This window comes from Anabrus simplex, chromosome 8 (genome assembly GCF_040414725.1).
Source record: "Anabrus simplex isolate iqAnaSimp1 chromosome 8, ASM4041472v1, whole genome shotgun sequence".
Taxonomy (NCBI): domain Eukaryota; kingdom Metazoa; phylum Arthropoda; class Insecta; order Orthoptera; family Tettigoniidae; genus Anabrus; species Anabrus simplex.
The window spans coordinates 26,408,073-26,414,738 of record NC_090272.1 but is presented as its reverse complement, the minus strand read 5'-3'; the positions used below and the strand labels follow the sequence as shown (position 1 = coordinate 26,414,738).

Genomic DNA, 6,666 nt, shown 5'->3' with positions numbered 1-6,666 from the left:
CAGAGCATTTCGTGTTGAAATATCCTGTGTGTTTACTACGTGTTATTTTACATGTGTTTTTATCTTTTTCTACAGGTTAGATGTAGATTAGGATTCACTCAGATCTGTGTTTACCGAGCTCGATAGCTGCAGTCGCTTAAGTGCGGCCAGTTTCCAGTATTCGGGAGATAGTAGGTTCGAACCCCACTGTCGGCAGCCCTGAAAATGGTTTTCCGTGGTTTCCCATTTTCACACCAGGCAAATGCTGGGGCTGTACCTTAATTAAGGCCACGGCCGCTTCCTTCCCAGTCCCATCGTCGCCATAAGACCTATCTGTGTCGGTACGACGTAAAGCAACTAGCAAAAAAAAAAAAAAAAAAAAGATCTGTGTGTAAGTTATGTAAATATACCCCAGTATTAACGGGGATAGTTTGGGTGATTCTATTTGCTTATATTCCGTATATGTCAGATCATGAAAAATATGCACTTAGTCTCGTCCTCAATCAAAATTGAAACAATCTTCAACATGTTAGCTGCGAAATTTGTAAATATTCATGTATATTCGATGTGGTTATTTTGCATTATCTCCCACAATCATGAGGAATAGAATAAACCCTTTGATTTTAAACCTTTAAACATGGTTCTCATTCGTTAGTTATATGACATTCGTTTTCTCCTATCCTTTATGCCGCCAAGTTATTTATTTATTATGCCCACTTGACCCTGTAGGTTTATCGACGGAGAACAATTGGGTACGGGCGAGTGCAGTACCAACCTTATAAACTTGCGGCAAAATTCGTACATTCTTTTCCGAAAGCTGTGAAAAGTAGTTAGTGGGACGTAAAACTAATAGTTCCGACACTTGGGAGTAAAGAAACAGTCGATGGGGGACGCTATGGTAGTTTTGTAAGAATTTCCACGGACTGAATGTTTCTGAGCAATTTCTGTAACGAGGGAGAAAATCTCAACAGAGTGGCTGACATCAGCACTCGATCTCCGTACATGGGGGGGGGGGGGGGTAAGGGCGGAGAGGGTTTTGATGGCAGGTACACACTTGAGTATAATTTTGTATGAGGCTTCTGAACTCTATCGTGTAGCGTATTTTCCCCTAGTATTGGAGGCGGCCGCCTCTGTGGTGTAGTGGTTAGCGTGATTAGCTGCCACCCCCGGAGGCCCGGGTTCGATTCCCGGCTCTGCCACGAAATTTGAATAGTTTTTTTTTTGCTAGTTGTTTTACGTCGCACCGACACAGATAGGTCTTACGGCGACGATGGGACAGGAAAGGGCTAGGAGTGGGAAGGAAACGGCCGTGGCCTTAATTAAGGTACAGCCCCAGCATTTGCCTGGTGTGAAAATGGGAAACCACGGAAAACCATTTTCAGGGCTGCCGACAGTGGGATTCGAACCTACTATCTCCCGAATACCGGATACTGGCCGCACTTAAACGACTGCAGCTATCGAGCTCGGTAAATTTGAATAGTGGTATGAGGGCTGGAATGGGGTCCACTCAGCCTCGGGAGGTCAACTGAGTAGAGGTGGGTTCGATTCCCACCTCAGCCATCCTGGAAGTGGTTTTCCGTGGTTTCCCACTTCTCCTCCAGGCGAATGCCGGGATGGTACCTAACTTGAGGCCACGGCCGCTTCCTTCCCTATCCCTTCCAGTCATCCCATCCCTCCACAAGGCCCCTGTTCAGCTTAGCAGGTGAGGCCGCCTGGGCGAGGTACTGGTCATTCTCCCCAGTTGTATCCCCGACCAAGTGTCTGAAACTCCAGGACACTGCCCTTGAGGCGGTAGAGGTGGGATCCCTCGCTGAGTCCGAGGGAGAAGCCGAACCTGGAGGGTAAACAGATGATGATGATGATTGGAGCCGGGAGAATGACATTGTCCGTTAGAACTTTTAACTGCGGAAAACGCGACTGCAAGGTACACTTTGATGTATTGTTCATTTCAGATGCCTCAGTCGATAATGTTCCATCATATCACTAAATTCTGAAGTCAAAGTCTACATTTACGTAATGAATGAAGAGAAGAGCTGGAGCTTTACACAACTTAGATACCGCTCTGCACTTGCAATTTCAACTGCCCGTAGCCGCGCCCTCCCGGCGCAGTGGAAAGCGCGTTGGACGTCTAATTCAAAAATCGTGGGTTCGATTCCCACAGGGGGCACGCTATTTTTAGATATATAGATATGCCGTTGTGATATCAAGGGTATTGTATGGGGTATCGAAGTAGATCGTGATTAGCTGCCACCCCCGGAGGCCCGGGTTCGATTCCCGGCTCTGCCACGAAATTTGAAAAGTGGTACGAGGGCTGGAACGGGGTCCACTCAGCCTCGGGAGGTCAACTGAGTAGAGGTGGGTTCGATTCCCACCTCAGCCATCCTGGAAGTGGTTTTCCGTGGTTTCCCACTTCTCCTCCAGGCGAATGCCGGGATGGTACCTAACTTAAGCCCACGGCCACTTCCTTCCCTCTTCCTTGCCTATCCCTTCCAATCTTCCCATCCCTCCACAAGGCCCCTGTTCAACATAGCAGGTGAGGCCGCCTGGGCGAGGTACTGGTCATACTCCCCAGTTGTATCCCCCGACCAAGAGTCTGAAGCTCCAGGACACTGCCCTTGAGGCGGTAGAGTTGGGATCCCTCGCTAAGTCCGGGGGAAAAACCGAACCTGGAGGGTAATCAGATGATGATGATGATCGAAGTAGATAAAGAAGAACTGGAGTAATTAGTAATAGATTCTACAAGAATGTTCCTCCAATATCGGAGTTAGAATACTATGTGAAGATACACGTATACAAACAGATAGAGCTAGAAAGGTAGTACAATTATGGTTGAGATTACTGTGCTCGGCTGACTAGAAGTCGCCTGGATGTGGAGTAAGAGGTAAACATGGCTGTCGCGCATGCGCCTATCTCAAGTCTCAAGACCTGACAATAAACATCTGTTCCGTCCGAGGCGCTGTTGTGAAGATTCAAAGTGGTAGTTGCACATTTACTGTATGTCTGCATAATGAACAGTTTGATAAGGAAAATCATCATCATCATCTGTTTACCCTCCAGGCTCGGTTTTTCCCTCGGACTCAGCGAGGGATCCCACCTCTACCGCCTCAAGGGCAGTGTCCTAGAGCTTCAGACTCTTGGTCGGGGGATACAACTGGGGAGTATGACCAGTACCTCGCCCAGGCGGCCTCACCTGCTATGCTGAACAGGGGCCTTGTGGACGGATGGGAAGATTGGAAGGGATAGACAAGGAAGAGGGAAGGAAGCGGCCGTGGCCTTAAGTTAGGTACCATCCCGGCATTCGCCTGGAGGAGAAGTGGGAAACCACGGAAAACCACTTCGAGGATGGCTGAGGTGGGAATCGAACCCACCTCTACTCAGTTGACCTCGCGAGGCTGAGTGGACCCCGTTCCAGCCCTCGTACCACTTTTCAAATTTTCGTGGCAGAGCCGGGAATCGAACCCGGACCTCCTGGGGTGGCAGCTAATCACGCTAACCACTACACGACAGAGGCGGCCTTGATAAGGAAAATACAGGCATTATCTCTCACGACAGTTGTTTGTAGTTGCGATACGGGAGGTTCAGCATACCAACACCAGATGAAACGTTTAAACCATGATTACTGGCTAATAAAGGTTAAAATGATGCTTGGCAGAATACTGGGATAAAGCGATTCAGAACAAAGATAAGAAATTGTGCAAAGAATTCGAGTGAAAAATGTGAGAACCAGATGAATATAACAGAATCTAAGGCTAAAAGAACATTATCAGATTTCTGCCAAATTATCAAAAAAAAAAAAAAAAATGTGAATAAAAGAAGAAAGGGTTCCAAACAGAGAAGTAAGAGGTATGATCCCCTGTTCAGCATAGCATGTGAGGCCATCCGGGCGAGGTACAGGTCATTCTCCCCAGTTGTGTACTCCGACCCAAAATCTGAAACTCCAGGACACTGCCCTTGAGGCGGTAGAAGTGGTATATCTCACTGAGTCCGAGGGAGAATCCAACCATGCAGGATAAACGGATTAAGAAGAAGAGGAAGAAGGAGAAGAAGGAAATCTTAATTTACGTAATTAATTAAGGGGAGAGTCCACCTCCGTGGTGTACTGGTTAGTGTGATTAGCTGCCGCCCCCAGAGGACCGGGTTCGATTCCCGGCTCTGCCACGAAATTTGAAAAGTGGTACGAGGGCTGGAACGGGGTCCAATCAACCTCGGGAGGTTAACTGAGTAGAGTTGGGTTCAATTCCCACCTCAGCCATCCTGGAAGTGGTTTTCTGTGGTTTCCCACTTCTTCTCCAGGCAAATGCCGGGATGGTACCTAACTTAAGGCCACGGCCGCTTCTTTCCTTCTTCCTTGTCTATCCCTTCCAATGTTCCCATCTCCCCTGTTCAGCATAGCACGTGAGGCCATCTGGGCGAGGTACTGGTCATCCTCCCCAGTTGTATCCCCGACCCAGAGTCTGAAGCTCCAGGACACTGCCCTTGAGGCGGTAGAGGTGGGATCCCTCGCTGAGTCTGAGGGAAAAACCGACCCTGGAGGGTAAGTAGATTAAGAAGAAGAAGAATCAAGGGGAGAGCTGGAGCAGTACTAAACTTGCATACCGCTCTGCGCTTGAAATTTCAACTTGAATCTACACTCCTTCTAGCTGAGCCCTCTTGGCGCAGTGGAAAGCGCGTTGGACTTCTGATTCAAAGGTCGTGAGTTCGATCCCCACAGGGGGTGTGTACTTTTTACATTCATAGAAATGGCCTCTGCTTATTGCCATTTCTTGATGGTTGCAGTACTTTTGCATTTGTCTCTTGGCACAGGCCAGACCAAAGTGTAGCTTCCACCGAAGTCCCAGTCTCATCCATGGCTGTGATAATATGGAAACTGCTTGGGCAGTTCTGAGTAATGACATTCAGAGTACAACCAGTGCATCTGAATGTTATGACAGGTGTTGTCCAAAGGGTCAGTTGTGCTGCAAAACACTTTCTGGCCCAGTGAGGAAAGCAATGGCAAACTACGTCACTCCTCACCTTCCCTAGTACGCCTCAGTTTGGTTGAGGATCCAGCCAGCCTCTGGGCTGATGATCTGACAGACAGAAATGGCCGTGTGATATCACGAGTATTGTATGGGGCAGAAATATGGTGTATTGAAGTAAATTAAAAAAAGGAAACAAGATCGAATTAGTAATAAATTCTGCAAAAATAATAATGCTACTACCAGAATGTTCAGCAAATAGCGGAGTTAGAATAATGTGAAGATGTAACTTCCTCTTTTCTCAATCCGTTTACTCTCTAGGGTTGGACTTTCCCTGAACTCAGCGAGGGATCCCACCTCTACCGTCTCAAGGGCAAGGTCCTCGAGCGTGAAACATTAGGTCGGGGGATACAACTGGGAAGGAGGACCAGTATCTCGCACAGGAGGCCTCACCTGATATGCTGAATAGGGACCTTTTGGGGGATGGGAAAAGTGGAAGGGACAGGCAAGGAAGAGGGAAGTAAGCGGCTGTGGCCTTAAGTTAGGTACTATCCCGATATTTTGCCTGGGGGAGAAGTGGAAAACCACGGAAAATCATTCAAGGATGGCTGAGGAGGGAACCGAACCCCCTTCTACTCACAAGGAGAGGCCGGACCCTGCGTCCAACCGATTTCAACGAGCTTTAATGTATCTCTTGGGGCACTTAATATTAACTCGTACAGAAGGGTTTAGGTGAATACGCTTTCGTTTTCGAAAGAAGTAAGGTCAAATGGCGTGACGCCGGATCAGCTTGGGAAAAAAATGCAGGTAACAGGAAACTAAAAGGCGAAACATTTTTACTCAACGTGTCAAGTCCGTAACCAAATGATTTTCGAGAAATGTATGAATCCCCGATTCCAATGCAAGAATTGGAGAGTTAAACCAACCTCAAACCCAGTGGTGGCCGACTGGTCACATAACATGTTTGCAAACTTCGACGACGTTCGATTATTATTGCAGGTATATTTTTGTACAATGTGTATATATTGTTTGCAAGTTGCTTTACAGTACGTCGCACCGACACAGGTACTGTAGGACTTATGGTCTTGTGAGAACGTTACGTCTGTATTAATTTCAGGTGCCGGAATGTTACCTAACTTAAGGCCTCGGCCGCTTCCTTCCCTCTTCCATGTCTACCCGTTCCCATCTTCCCATCCTCCCACATGGCTCCTGTTCAGCATAGCAGGTGAGGCAGGCTGGAAGAGGTACTGATCCTCCTCCCAGTTGTATCCCCTCCCCCAAGGTCCCAAAAATTCGCGCTCAGGATACTACGCTAGAGGCGGTATAGGAGGAATCCCTCCGTAAGGCCGACGGAACAACCGGCCCTGGAGGGTAACTGATTGAGAAAAAGAAAGAAAGAAAGAAAGAAAGAAAGAAAGAAAGAAAGAAAGAAAGAAAACAAGGTGTATGCAATTTGCATAATATTTTCGTTCTATTATCGTCTTCACGTTCCATCAAATAAAGATTTATTTTGTAGAAATATACAGCTGCGATGAGATGCGGGCTCACGTCGCCGAGTTTTGAGTACAAGTACGCTGACCACTCGGCCGTCGCTCTGTTAACTTCGTCACTCTCCATGTACATATAGAGTTCGTTCGTAATCTGCTTACCCTCCAGCGTCGGTTTTCCCCTCGGACTCAGTGAGGGTTCCCACCTCTACCGCCTAAAGGGCGGTGTCCTGGAGATTCAG

The 6,666-nt window shown here is 47.7% G+C and overlaps 1 non-coding gene across 1 annotated transcript; it reads left to right on the top strand.

Moving 5' to 3' along the window:
- The first annotated feature begins 4,623 nt into the window (after positions 1 to 4,623).
- On the top strand, positions 4,624 to 4,696 carry TRNAR-UCU (transfer RNA arginine (anticodon UCU)). Its single transcript has one exon. It is a non-coding gene; the product is annotated as a tRNA-Arg (tRNA).
- The last annotated feature ends 1,970 nt before the right edge of the window (positions 4,697 to 6,666 follow it).